This window comes from Pinus tabuliformis, chromosome 8 (assembly GCF_031772625.1).
Source record: "Pinus tabuliformis cultivar Carrire ecotype Pingquan chromosome 8, CPIR1, whole genome shotgun sequence".
Taxonomy (NCBI): Eukaryota; Viridiplantae; Streptophyta; class Pinopsida; order Pinales; family Pinaceae; genus Pinus; species Pinus tabuliformis.
In genome coordinates, this window is record NC_142294.1 from 1,281,616,994 (window position 1) to 1,281,632,759 (window position 15,766).

At 38.8% G+C, this 15,766-nt stretch overlaps 1 pseudogene; it reads left to right on the forward strand.

The window, feature by feature from the left end:
* The first annotated feature begins 12,802 nt into the window (after positions 1–12,802).
* On the forward strand, positions 12,803–15,155 carry LOC149240091 (GDSL esterase/lipase At4g10955-like; annotated as a pseudogene).
* Positions 15,156–15,766: the final 611 nt, after the last annotated feature.

Genomic DNA, 15,766 nt, shown 5'->3' on the forward strand with positions numbered 1-15,766 from the left:
ATTTGGAGCACCCAAAAGTTAAGTATTGAAATAAATATGTTAGTTGTGCGACACGTGGTGGATGGTGATTGGTCAAGTTTGTTGTGGATAGGACGACAAGAAAATCCACCAGTATAATCTGATTAATGTGTGATTAAATAGCTTCCACTTAATAATTTAATTAAGAGCATTAAACCTTGGTTTAAGAAGGTTTTACTAAGCAGGAACATTAAAATTCCTGGGACATAGTGTGACATGAAATTTTATATGCATACTGTGCAGTGTGGGTATGTGCGGCTTAGGCTGCATCAAATCTGTTATGAAACCAACTCAAAAAATAGAAGAAAAGATAGTTAAACGAGTTCAAAATCATCCTCTTCGAGGGGGAAACCTCCTTTACATTAAACAAATGAACAATTTGTTGACGATTCAAATGAGAAAGCCTCCTTTCTATATATAGGATTATAAGGGGTCACAATATAATCAGAGTCGACATAAAAATAACAATGTAAGGGCACAACAATAACAATAGTTGGCTTCTATGGGGCACAACAATAACAATATGGGGAATACATGGGCACAACAATAACAATAAGGGGGCTACGCTAATAACAATAAGGGAATATACTAGTGTTATAAGGACCTAACATGCCCCTTTCCTTCACAAAAGGGTTTTCCTCAACACTTGAGTAGTTCTTCAAGAGGTCTTCTCAAATGGGTTTTTTTCAGCTTCTGAAGCTTCGTAGAAAAGAGTTATAGAGAAAATGGCATGATGACCAGTTTCAAGTAGTGAAACCCTAGAATCCAAAGCTATGATACCAAATGTTATGTAACCGGCTCACAAAATAGAAAAAAATATATATCAACGACTTCAAAATCAGTGTCTTCGAGGAGGAAACATCCTTTACATTACACAAATGAACAATTATTCGATGATTGAAATGAAAACCTTCCTTTCTAGATATAGGAGCCTAAGGGGTCACAATATAATTAGAGCCAACATAAAAATAATAAGGTAAGGGCACAACAATAACAACAGTGGGCTTCTATGGGGCACAACAATAAAAATATGGGGACTACATGGGCACCACAATAACAATAAGGGGCTACACTAATAACAACAAGGGAATATGATATTGTTATAGGGACCTAACAAAATCCTCGACTGGTGAATGGTAGGTTATACTGGAAAGCCTAGAAGGTGGATATGGACAAATTCCTTGTGGGTTAGGTGGAGATATCTAGAGGCATCCATGCTTGTATAGGCCTAGTGATCCCTAGACTGATATGTGGTGGGATTGTTGTAAATCATGGTACTCTATGTTTCTTGTTTGAGCATAAGAATCCCATGGGGGGATTGCGGTAAATCCTAGTTGTATAAATGAGGGTTTCACGGCTAGGAATCCTTGATCGGTATTAGTGGGATATACGGTAAAGCCTAAGGAAGCCCTGGTCATTTTTGTTGTAAGTCCCAAATTCATGCTTTGAATATGGCACAATGGTGATTGAATGAAAGAAAGATTTGGTTCAGCCCAATCTATGGTCGGGTGGTACATAGAAGTCCCTGAATTGGTTAGGCTTTGCATATGTTAATTAGAGCTCTTTTCCTGTTGTGTTCCATGTGTAAATATACTTGTTAATATGTGGTTTTAATGGTTGTTCTATCATTGTTATTCCATTGGTTATAAGAATGGTTTATGACAAACCTTGGTTATTCTTGTCAACATGTTTTGATTAGTAGATGAATTTTAATGAATGCATGACCTAATATATGGTCGTACATCTATTATGAGGAGGTGTCAATCCTTCTCGAAAATTCTCAAATAAGCATGAATTCCCTATGCTCATATTTTTTTATATGACCTGTAGAGTACATGTTCATGATGTGTTTGACGAGATTTTTGTGATGGCTAGGCATTTTTAGGTTAGGTCCTTGTTAAAATTTTGCATTAGAGGCCTTATCATCTTGTTATTTATCATTTTTTAGAGTTTAATCAAGTTTTGGGTAAAGGCTTCAGTCCTGGCCCTGAAAAAGTGGATCAGGGGGTCACTGGCATAGAACTGCCCAATAAAGGCTGCAGTCACATGAATGCCTTGTTGTGGGAGTGACTGGAGGGTATTAGTCACATGGAGGGCTTATCATGGGTATGACTGTGGGTCTAGTTCAATCAGAAAGCATGTTAGCTTAGGGGTTTGGCACCTAGAGTGGTCAGTTAGCCCCTGGGGGTCCTGTAGCTTCTGAGGAAGGTTAGTTTGGTTTTGGTTCATCGATTCCACTTCCTTAAATGTACTTGGGGAGTTGAATCATATCATCATAAATCTTCATCACATATTTACCCCAGTGGATTGGTTATCTTTGGTAAATGTGGTAGGAGAGTGTTACCACAAGACCACAACAATGACCATCACAATGCATGAGTTTGATTATATTGTCTATTTGGTTTAGCTAACATGGTATGTTTAAAATTTGTCTAAATGTTTGAGTAATTATATGATATGAGTATGTTTTTATTATATTGAATGAAATAATGATATTTTTTAAAGATGGTTGTACTAACTCAATATGAGCTTATACAACTAATGTGTACTTGAATACAAGTGGGTGCTAGTTGTAGTATTTTGATTCGTGATTGTGAGTTGATTATCACATGGATGTTAGTCTTGGTAAAGGCCGATTTAAAATTAATAGACATGATGTGTTGATCTTTGGAACATGTGGCTGACAAGTGTGAACAATTGCATGACAACATGCTTGGTATTAGCATGACAAGGTAATAGTTGATTTGTTTATATAATTAACAGTTGGGTGATGTGATAGCACAAAATAAGACTCAATTGCTGCAAGGAAGAAAAGGTAAAAGAAAGGAATTGGGTGAGAATTCCTTTGGCTATGTTTAGAGATTGAACTTGCAAATGAATGAGTGGTTTGCATGAATATAGGAAGTATTCTTAACCTTGATTTCGTTTGACATTATGTGGATATGTGCTATATTCATGAACATGTATTTGACAGGTATATTAGCTAGTTTATAGTTATAGACGAACCTGTCAAGGGAATTGGAATCCCTTGAGAGATGGCATGGATGTGTCCAATGACAAGGTCACGTTCTTGGCATAACAAGGTAAGGTAACTGATATATTGCTATATTTATTTTACACTAAGAGTTATGTGTTTATGGCAGTATGATGTAGGGGATTGCATGGAAAAGACATTGTCATTGAATCGTGAAGAATTCTAGGGTTGAGATTCCCCTTGGAAGCATGGGAACCCATGGGGAATTAAGTCATGGTGTCTGTTGCTAGTTTTGTGCTTTCCGTATTTTGTGATTTGTTTTTTCTTGATTTGAAATTATGTTTATGTCTAATGTATGGACATGCCACTTTGTTTGTGGTATCATAGTGTTATTGGTTTTTCATGTTTTTCTTCTTGTTTTATTTTTTTCTTTCCTTTTTATGTTTTGAGGGCCTTGGAAATTGGTTGGGAAAAGAGGAAATTTAGTGGAGCTCAGAGAAATTTGAATGAAGTCCAACATGTAATGTAAGACTTGAATGAAGCTCGATGCATGAGTAAAGGGAAGTTGAAGGCAATAGTATGACAATGGATTGAATTGGATGGGTTCATTAGGATAATTGGACGGTGGCAAGACAATCATGAGAAAGGTAACATGAAAGGTAAAGAAAATGCATTTCAGGCGTCAGATGACTTGACTATGTTGGGAGTGTTTGTTCTCAATGTTGTAGATGTTGTACATAGATAAAGAGATTTCTATTAACCTTGACCTTATGATATCTAGTAATTGTGTTGTGATCATGATTATGCTAATGTCGTTATATTCATACATGTACGTATGTATGTTGTTATCTGACAGGGTCGTAAGATATCATGATTGTTTTATGCTAATGTTTATATGTATGTATGTATGTATGTAATTCTATGAAAAGGTCATCATGGAGCATTCTTGTTGAGGAATGATTTCCTATGCAAGTGAATGGGATGAAGAGGTTCTTGGTCTTATGAGGAATCAAGAGGGAAGTGTAGTCTTGACAAATCTATGAGGTCAGTATCATGTGGATATGAATTGATATTATGTGATTATACTATGTCTATGTTATTGAAGATAATGTTGAGGGGTACATCAGTGGAATGAAAGCAATGTGATATGCACCATGAAATGACAAGTATGGATGGTGGAAAGACACTAGAAGCAAGGTTTCCTACTAGATACAATCTGGTCTCTGGATGTGTAGTACTACTATTGTGTATATGTTGTACAAATTTTACATGTTCTACCGGTGATGTTGTATACATGCGGTGTTGTGTTGTTATGTACATGTTGTTTATACAGTGCTATGTGCAAATGGTATTGTGCACATGTTGGATAGGCAGTGTTGTGTATAGATGGTGTCGTGCACATGTTGAATATGTGGTGTTGTGTACATATGGTGCTTTATGCATGTTTCATATGCAGTGTTGTGTACATATGACGTTACATGCATGTTGTACATGTGGTGATATGTACATGTGGTGTTGTGTGCACGTGGTTACTTTTTCATGTTGTACATGGGGTGTTGTGTGCAGGTGGTGTTGTGTACATGTCGTGCATGTGGTGTTGTGTACATTAGGTGTTGTATACATGTCATGAATATGGAGCTGTGTACACGTTGTGCAGGTGGAACTATGTACATGTGGTATTTTGTACATGTAGTACATGTTATGTTGTGCATTTTGGTACAATGTTATTGTGTTACAGGGATTGTGTAGTCAATATATGTGTTTTACTTTGTGTATGTACATCTATTGTGTTTTCCATTGGATGTAGGTGTATGTATTGTATTGTGTTATACACTGGGTGTAAGTGTATGTGTTGTGATGTACATTGTATGTATGTGTATGTACTTGAAGAGGAGAAGTATTGGGTGCTTGTTGGAGGTGGCAACTGATCCGGTGTGTGAACAGAAAGGAAAAAGAACAAAGGTAGAAGCAAGAACCAATTGAAGGATAAGTATCACTATTTTATTTTAGGTTTAATTATGCATGTGATCTATGATTCTGATTTATGAAGGTTACATTTGATCTAAGATTCTAGTTTATGATGATTGCATGTGATTCATGGTTTTGATTTATGATGGTTGTGTTTTGACCTAAATAGATGTGATATGTTTATACATGATGATTTGGTCAAGAGTTGGTTTGGTTCGTTGTGACAGGAAGTGAACATAACTACAAGTGTACCTTATTGATGGGCCACTAATGAGGTATGATGTGAATTTATTTCAATTTATTGAAACTCTAATGGAAATTATGTGATTGGTATAGGAAAACATGGAAAATTCCCAAGTTGCGTGGTTGAAACTAACTGTAAGAACTAGTAGCGGTGGTAAAAGGAATTGGAACATGAGACAATATGCTAGTAAAGAACCTTAGGAGTAGGGCTATTGTGGGACACTACTACCCAATAATTTCCATTGATTTCCATGAGCATGATATGACCGGTATGATGGTTTTAAGGTTGGGATATGCCTTGGTTTTCGGACCTTTTTATGGCAAGGAAACCTTGCCATGGGGGGGTCACATGAGGGACTGTGTATCAGAGAAGGGGATGATCGTAGAACTTGGAAGATGAGTGACTGCACGGAAGGTGAGTGACTGCATGAAAGGGGGTGACTGGATTGCTCGAGGGACTATGTATAAGAGAAGGGAAGGTAGGGGAATGGTTTTTTTGTCATTATCATTTCGAATTGGAATTAGAAGAACATTAGGGTTATGCCCTTGAACAATGAGCCGACAAGTATTCACTGAGAGAACAAGTGGCACATGATTGTAGTGTTGGAAATTAGATGCCTTGTTTTGGGAGCAATTGGATAGTATCAGTCACATGGATGATTCTCATGGGTTTGATTGGGGGTATAGTTTAGTCAGAAAGTAGGTTAACTCAAGGGTTTGGCACTTGGAGTGGTTGGTTAGCCCGTAGGGATGTTGGAGCTTTAGAGGAAGGTCAATTTTGTTTTTGTTTATCGATTCCACTTCCTTAACTGTACGTGGGGAGTTTAATCATATCATAGTAACTCTTCATCAAATGTTTACCCCAGTGGACTGGTTAGCTTGGGAAAATGTGGGAGGAGGGTAGTACAGAGTGGCAAAGGAAGGACAAGAAAGAAAAGTGAAGAAACACCCTCCTCCCACACTTACCTAAGCTTATCGGTCCACTGGGGTAAATATGTGATGAAGTGTCACTCTGATATGATTCGACCTCCTAGATCACTTTAAGGAAGTGGAATCCACAAACCAACAATTTATATACCTCCCTCAATTGATACAAGACCCCCAAGAGCTAACCAACCACTCCAGGTGTCGAACCCTTGAGTCAACTTAGCTTCTCACTGAACTAGACCCCCAGTTGCTCCCATGTAAAGCCCTCCAAGCAACTATAACCCTCCATTTTCTCCCACAACAAGGCATCTATGTGACTGTATCCTTTTTTCAACAGTTTTGTGTCAGGGACCTTAAATTTTAAGCCACGTTTTGAGGGCTAGGGCTCAAGACTTTTCCCAGAGCTTCATGAAACATTTAGATATGTTAAAAAAATGGAATAATGTTACTAATGTAAACTCTTGAACAACGACTTGACCTAGCCCCTACCAACCATGGCAGGCATTCCGTGAAACATATCATAAACATGTAATGTACAGGTCATAAATACACATCTAAACATAGTGGTCTCATACTTATCTGAGAGTCATCAAGAAGGACTGATGCCTCCTCATAATAGTTGCAATATCATATATTAGGTCATGCATTGATAAACATTTCATCTACTAATCAAAACATGATGAGAGCCATAATCAAATTTTGTCATAAACCATGCTAATAACTAGTAGAATAACAACCATTAAAACCACATATTAACAAGTACATTTACACATGGAACATAGGAGGAAAAGATCTCTTATTAACATATGAAAAATATAACCAATTCAGTGACTTCCATGCACCACCCAACCATAGATTGGGTTGAACCAAATATTTCTTTCATCCAATCACCCTCGTGCCATATTCCAAGCATGAATGGGGGACTTACAACAAGAAACCTATGGCTTCCTCAGGATTTATCGTAATCCACCAAGGGATTCCTAGGCCTAATCCCTCATCTATAAAACTAGGCTTACCACAATCCCACTAAGGGATTCCTAGGCACAAACAAGAAACACACACTACCAAGCTTTTCAACAATCCCACCACATACCGGTCCAGGGATCACTAGGTCTATACAAGCACTGATTCCTCTGGATCTCTCCACCTAAAATGAGAGGAACTTGTCCATCTCCACCCTCTAGAATTTATCGTATATCCCACCTTTTAAATCAAGGATTCCTAGGCTCAATGAGGGTATACACAATTAGGCTTTACCGCAATCCCACCTTCATTGGTCTGTGATTGTTGTTTGTGGAGCATGATTGTTCAGAGGTCTTTGTTTCAGCCGGATGTATACCCCGGGAAGTTTGTACACCCCTCCATGCGAGGGGGTGCGGGGGGGACTTGTCCCCCTTGCGGGGGTCCGGGGGCCAGCGGTCCCCCGGCAGGGGCTTGGGGGCAGCGCCCCCGAAGCTAAAAACAGATGTAAAATTGCCTTGTAAAAGTATAGTAATTTCTAGTCAATCTCGGTCGTTCATTGGGCGGATGATCTGACGGTAGAACTTATGTTTAGTTTAGTGTTTTTTGCCCTAGAAGGCAACCCCTCTCTTTGTATGATGGCATTGCATTTGAGGCTGTGTAATAGATGTGTATACTATGAGCGAGAAACAGAGAGGTGAGACTGTGAGAGAAAACAGAGGATATTACAGCGGATTTGTTGTAGTTTGTGTCTCTTCATTTTGTTGGATAATAGAAAGGAAGGACTGGCTGTTTGGGGTGGACGTAGCCCAAACTGGGTGAACCACGTATATCTGTGTCTCTCTTGTTTTATGCTTTTTCTGTGTTTATATTTCTGCAATATTTTATGTGCTCCATTGCTCCATAATATATAATTTTCTAACAACTGGTATCAAAGCCGAAGGTCTATTTGGCTGATAAACTCGCAGGAAAGAAGGGTTCCTCATTTGAGTGGGAGCAATGGCAGAAGATGGTAAGTTTAGGGTCGAGAAATTTAACGGCCAAAACTTCTCACTGTGGAAGATGCAGATGGAAGATTATCTGTATCAGAAAGATCTATACTTACCACTGGGCGGAAAAGCAAAGATGCCGATGGGTATGAAAGATGAAGAATGGAACCTTCTCGATAGAAAGGCACTCGGAACAATACGGTTGTGCCTTGCAGGATCGGTCGCCTTCAACATTTCGAAGGAAAAAATGATAGAGGGTTTGATTAAGACGTTGGAGAAACTATATGAAAAACCCTCGGCCTCAAACAAGGTATTTCTTATGAAACAGTTATTTAATATGAAGATGTCGGAAGGTGGATTTGTTGCAGATCATTTAAATGATTTTAATACTGTTACAAATTAGTTATGTTCCGTAGGGGTAAACTTTGATGATGAAGTTAGAGCTCTATTATTCTTGTGCTCATTGCTAGAAAGTTGGAATGGTTTATTAATGGCCATTAGTAACTCTGTGTCTGGATCTAGTACTTTAAAGTTTGATGATGTTGTCGATGCTATCCTTAGCGAGGAAATGCGAAGGAAAAGCTCTGGTGAGACATTTGGAAATGCTTTGAGTGCAGAGTCTAGGGGAAGAAAAATGGAAAGAGGAAAGAGCTCAGGATATTGAAGTAAATCAGGGAAAGGCAGATCCAAGTCCAGATCGGGGATAGTGTGCTGGAAATGTGGAAAGAAAGGACACCTAAAGAAAGATTGTATATCTCGGAAGGGAAAAGAAGGAGATTCATAGCAAGAAAACAATCATGAAGCAAACGTGACAGGTGAGGTGTTACAAGATGCTTTGATTCTTTCTTTCGAAAATATTACTAATTTGTGGGTGGTAGATTCAGGGGCCTCATTCCATGCCACACCTGATAAGAAATACTTTCATGACTATGTTCAAGGAGATTTTGGACAAGTTCGTTTGGGTGATGATAAACCCTGTAAAATTGTTGGAATGGGTAAGGTTCTTGTAAAACAGCAGAATGGAAACCAATGGCTACTAAAGGAGGTAAGGCATGTTCCAGATCTAAAGAAAAATCTGATTTCAACAGGGCAATTAGGTGGTGAAGGTTGTGTGACAACTTTCATAGGTAAAGCTTGGAAGGTCACCAAAGGAGCCCTGGTAATAGCAAAAGGTGAAAAGGTTGGTACATTGTATTTATGCAATGGTATTTCTAACTCTATTAATTCATTAACTTCCAAAGGAGCAGATGCAGCATTATGGCATCATAGGCTCAGAAACATGAGTGAAAAAGGGATGAAGATTCTTCACCCAAGGAATTTGTTGCCAAGTTTTAAAAATGTTGATTTGGACTTCCGTGAGAATTGCATTTATGGAAAACAGAAGAGAGTCAGATTTCTCAGAGTTGGGAAAGAAAAGAAGAATGAAAAATTAGAGCTTGTGCATACAGATCTATGGGGACTTGCTCAGGTATCATCTCTTGGTGGCTCTCGTTATTATGTTTCTTTTATTGATAATGCAACTAGAAAAACTTGAATTTATTGTATTAAGAATAAATCCGATGTATTTGATACTTTCAAGAAATGGAAAGCTTTGGTTGATATTGAGACAGGAAAGAAATTGAAGTGTCTAAGATCAGACAATGGAGGTGAATATTGCAGCAAAGAGTTTGATAAGTACTGTTCAAAGCATGGAATTCACAGAGAAAAGACAGTTACAAGAACACCACAAGAAAATGGTGTGTCAGAAAGGATGAACAAAATAATCATGGAGCGTGCAAGGTGGATGAGATTGCATGCAGGATTGCCTTTACAGTTTTGGGCAGATGTTGTAGATACTATTGTTTATCTAATAAAAAGAGGGCCTTCAAGTTCCTTGGATGGTGGTGTTCCAGAGGAAGCATGGACAGGTACAAAGGTAAACTACTCTTTTTTAAAGCCTTTTGGTTGTGAGGCCTTTGTCCATATTGATAAAGAAAATAGAACAAAGCTTGAGGAAAAGTCAAAGAAATGTACCTTTATTGGATATGGTGTTAATGATTTTGGTTATCGCTTATATGATTATGAAAATCACAAAATCATTAGGAGAAGAGATGTAATATTCAATGAAAAGGTCTTGTATAAGAATCAGTTGCAGGAAAAGAAACAGGAAAAAGAAAACAAGGAATACACAGTCCTTGATGAAATCACCGAAAAAGTAAAGGTGCCTGAAAATAATAATAATCAACAACCACAACAGTAGAAACCACCACAACAGCAACAGGCACCCCAAACACCCGAAAGCGGTGTCAGAAGATCTACTAGGATAAGTAGACCCCCTGAACGATACTCTCCTTTATTATATTATTTATTGTTGACTGATTCCGGTAAACCCGAATGTTATGAAGAAGAAATGCAGGTTGAAAGCAGGAAGAAGTGGGAGGTAGCTATGGAAGAAGAGATGGACTCCTTAATGCATAACCAGACTTGGGACTTAGTCAGGTTTCCTGTAGGTAAAACTACATTGCAGAATAAATGGGTTTACAGGCTGAAGGAAGAAGATGGAGGAAAGCAAAGGTACAAAGCTAGACTTGTGGTGAAGGGGTTTGCACAGAAGAAAGGTATTGATTTTGATGAAATGTTTTCTCCTCTTGTTAAAATGACTTGAATCAAAACTATTTTAAGTCTAGTGGCAGTTGAAGATTTGCATCTTGAGTAGTTAGATGTAAAGACAACCTTTCTCCATGGGGATTTGGAGGAAGAGATATATATGCAGCAACCACAAGGATATGAAGTGAAAGGGAAGGAGAAACTAGTGTGCGGGTTGAAGAAGATCTTGTATGGCTTAAAATAGGCTCCAAGGCAGTGGTATCTAAAATTTGACAAGTTTATGTCTGAACAAGGTTATACTAGATGTCACTCTAATCATTATGTTTATCTGAAAAAGAAAAATGATGGAAGCTATATTATATTGTTATTGTATGTAGATGACATGCTTGTTGTAGGATCTAACATGCAGGAAATAAATGTGCTCAAAAGAAAATTGGCAAATCCATTTGCAATGAAGGATTTGGGAGCTGCAAAAGAAATCCTTGGTATGAGAATAACTAGAGACAGGAAAAATTGTAAATTAACATTGTCTCAGAATGAGTACATACAAAAGGTGTTGAAAAGATTTAACATGCACAATGCAAAACCAGTTAGTACACATTTTGCTAGCCATTTCAAACTTAGTAAGGAATTGTGTCCAAAGACCCAAGAAGACATGGATTATATGTCTAAAGTTCCATATGCATATGCAGTTGGAAGCTTAATGTATGCAATGGTCTGCACAAGGCCTGATATTGCACATGAAGTGGGAGTTGTAAGCAGGTACATGAACAATCTAGGAAAGGAACATTGAATGGCAGTGAAATGGATTCTCAGATATTTGAAAGGTACCACAAATCAAGCATTATGCTTTGGTGGTTCAAACATCTCCCTACAGGGATATGTTGATGTAGATATGGCAGGTGACAGAGATAATAGGAGGAGCACTACAGGATATGTATTTACTATTGGTGGAACAGCTGTCAGTTGGGTTTCAAAAATCCAAAGTGTTGTTGCACTTTCAACAACAGAAGTAGAGTATGTTGCTGCTACAGAGGCTAGTAAAGAAATGATTTGGTTACAAAGGTTTCTGGGTGAATTGGGTAAGGAGCATGATATGGGCACGTTATACAGTGATAGCCAAAGTTCCATTCATCTTACAAAGAACTCAACATTTCATTCCAGGACTAAACACATATAGCTCAAGTACCATTTCATACAATCAGTGTTGGAAGATGGAGAGTTGAAGCTGGAAAAGATACACACTAGCCAGAATCCTGCAGATATGCTAAAAAAAGTTGTAACCAGGGAGAAACTAAGAACATGCTCAGTTTCAATTGGTCTTCAAGGATGAAGATGAAGATGAGAAACAGCCAGGTCCAAAGAGGAGTCATTGTCCAGAAAATGAAGCAGCAGTGAAGTTGCTACAATCATTCTCCAAGTGGGAGATTGTTATGTGTGGAGCATGATTGTTCAGAGGTCTTTGTTTCAGCTGGATGTATACCCCAGGAATTTTTTAGTCCAGGGGGGCTGATCCCCCCCGACTGAGGGGTCCGGGGGCTAGTAGTCCCCTGGCGAGGGCTTGGGGGCAGCACCCCCGAAGCTAAAAACATATGTAAAATTGCCTTGTAAAAGTATAGTAATTTCTAGTCAATCTGGGTCGTTCAGTAGGCGGATGATCTGACGGTAGAACTTATGTTTAGTTTAGGGTTTTTTGCCCTAGAAGGCAACCCCTCTCTTTGTATGAGGGCATTGTATTTGAGGCTGTGTAATAGGTGTGTATATTGTGAGCGAGAAACGGAGAGGTGAGACTGTGAGAGAAAACATAGGATATTACAGCGGATTTGCTGTAGGTTGTGTCTCTTCATTTTGCTAGATAATAGAAAGGAAGGACTGGCTGTTCAGGGTGGACGTAGCCCAAACTGGGTGAATCACGTATATCTGTGTCTCTCTTGTTTTATGCGTTTTCTGTGTTTATATTTCGGCAATATTTTATGTGTTCCATTGCTCCGTAATATATAATTTTCTAACAGTGATTGGTCCAGGGAGCCCTAGGCCTTGTGTTTATCCTTGAGACAACCCCACTCAGTTTTGAAACCATTTGATAATATATCTCAACCAAATAAGAGAAATTCCATCACACCATGGCTATTCTGAAATGGAAATGTAAGGTTGAAAACCACTATCACACGTGGAAAAACCCATGCCAATGATGGCAAGAGAACCAAATATACATACATGTACGATGCATGCCAAAAATGGCAAGGAAATCATACATGCAACTCAATACCTACAAGTAATCCCATTGTAGCATCTTGATCCAACTCTCCCTTGCTTGATATTTTCTTCCCTTTGCTTTCTTGTCCTTTCTTTTCCTTCGTTCCTCCAATTTTATAGTGCTGCAAGAATAATCTAAGTGTATGAGAGTATGAGAGAGTATAGAGAATAAATAGGGAGAGTTCTAAAACTAAACTAACAAAAGGTTTAACTAACAAAAGCCATGAATTGATCCTCAGAAGCCTTTTTATCATTCAAGCCTCAATTTTCTTCATTTTCCTTCATTTTTCCTTCAATTTCCCGTGACCTTTCACCTTCCTCTTGTCCTATTTTCCTTTATTTTCATAAATAAATGCAAATTAATGCCTCTTTTCCTTTTCAAAGGCTTTTCCACTGCCTTTGCCAATTTCCCTAGCCATAGGAAACCAAATGAACACCTACTACAATGTTTTTCCCAACGCTCATCTTGGAATACATGTCGCAGGACCATTGTCTTATTTCTATTTATTAATTTTATTACATGGATTTTTAACCCAAGGCTGTTATAGAGCCCTTCCTCTTGGGGAACACTGTCGTCGGTGTTCTATGACACCCATAACTAGCAAGACTGTTGAAAACCAAAACAAACTGCCTATGGAACTTCATAACATAACTCGTTGTAGTATTTACAATGATCACTGCTGAAACATGACAAACATACAGTTTACTAGAGCTTTATAAAATAACTCATTATGGTATTAACAATAACAACCACATATACAATCATGCACATTTTCTTCATCCATCAAATAATTACGCCATAAGGCATTTCCCTCTGAAATGAACTCCCCTAAATGTCTTTTTGTCCTAATCTTAACCATTAGATCTATTGTTAGACAATTCAACAATTATCTGTCGTCCAAAGAAACACTTTCATTCTCGGACTGACATCTGTTATTTGCTTTTCTATTTGACATCTGGTAGTCGATTCATTATCCCTCGCCGCGCATGCATCTAGCAAGCATGCACTGCACTTTGACCGCCTCACCACATTCTCACCTCATTTTCCTTCTGCGTGCCTGGAGGAGCTCTGCTCAGTAGCTCGTACCTTCGCCTTTTCTTTTGTCACTTACTTTGCTCACGCTAGGATGCCAAGTAATCTCTACGCAGTTTCCTTGCATCAATTCTATCAAAATAAAATCTCCTCTATTTCTGTACAGGAAGGATGAAAATTACAAGCACACAGTGATGGCATGCTTTATACAAACTGCATATCTACTGGAACTGGACAGGCAGGAAAACGAGACAGAGATGCAGCATTGGCACCCAAATGTTGGAAGCCCTTCAAATACAAGGTAGTGGAAGACTTGGTGGATGAGAGGGATGAATCCATCTTTGGAGAAAGGCTTGAATGGGACAGGTATGTTGCATTCTCTGATCTTCTGGTAGTGAGACCTAGTAAATCTCCCAAAGGCAATAATAGCTCTCAGAGGGACCCTGCTGAGGGCTGCTACAATCAAAAGGGACATACAAGATGATCTGAGAATTTTAACAATGGAGGACCTCAGTGGCTCCTGTAGGTTTCACAGGACACTGGAGGCAGTCAAGACAACAGTGAAGAAATATGGGAGCAGTGAAGTGTGCATGGTTGGGCATTCATTAGGGGCTGGCTTGGCTTTGTAGGTGGTGGAGGCCTTAACATTTGAGGCATATTTGTCGAATCTCATCTGTTCAATCCCCCTTCTATTTCATTGTCCATGGGTCTTAGAAGTATTTTTGACAAGTTTGGATTGCTGTGGAATGCAGTGAAGGGTGTGACGAAAGCTATTTTTCCTTCGAAGAAAAAAGGAAATAAGGAATTAGAAGGCCTTGATAAACAATCAGAGGATGGGGCAGAGGTGGATTCAGTTAATATTTGTCAGCAAATCCGGAAATGGGTTCCCCATCTTTATGTAAACAATAGCGATTACATCTGTTGTTACTACTCTGATTCTTGTGAAAAAGGCAAGAACTGTGATGGGGATGAAGAAAAATCAATGGAGATCATGCCAAAGGTCTCTGGTATGGATCGTGTGGCTGTCAAACTGTATGTGATTTCCAAGGGCCCCATGAAATTTTTGGAAGCTCATGGGATTCAACAATGGTGGTCTTATGAGTCAGAGCTCTAGATGGCATTCAATGGGAGTAAATTGATGCAACAACAGGTTGGTTCCTTCATACAACGTTCTCATCTGAAGACTGCCCTGGGATCTTAGCCCTAGTCATGGGTTCAATTCTCAGGGTAGCATGATAGGCCCTACCTAAAAACCCCCAAATACATATTCTTTATTAGTATTTGTTTGGCGTTTGTCCACCACCGCTACCAGTTCTGTTGTGCATTGAAACACTTCTAGGATGCCAGGTAATCTCTACGATCCTCTGCGTCCATATCGTATATTTCCTGGCATTATCACGACCACACTAGGTTTTTTCTCCTTTGATTTGGTGCTACATTGGTTCTCCTCCTTTAGTCTGAAGTATTCTTGATGGGAGAAATCAATTATTTTGAACAGTTTATGGGGCTTAGAATTCAATTGGCCTGAACAGTTTATGGGGCTGATTATTTTAGGATTTTTGTTGAAACTGTCAATTTATTTATCACATTACAGATATCCTAACTTTCTGCTCACTTATTTTTTCCTGTCTTGCAGTGGCTAGGTTCTCGTCTGCCAGATTTTGGTGTTAGGGTTTCATGGCTGGCTTTGGAATCATGTTGCCAAAATAAGACATGGATTTTCTGGTCAGCTCAGCCATGTAACTTTTATGAATGTGGCCATTCGGCTTGCCCCTTCTCTGGGTATTACGATTTTCTTAGTCAATCAGGATT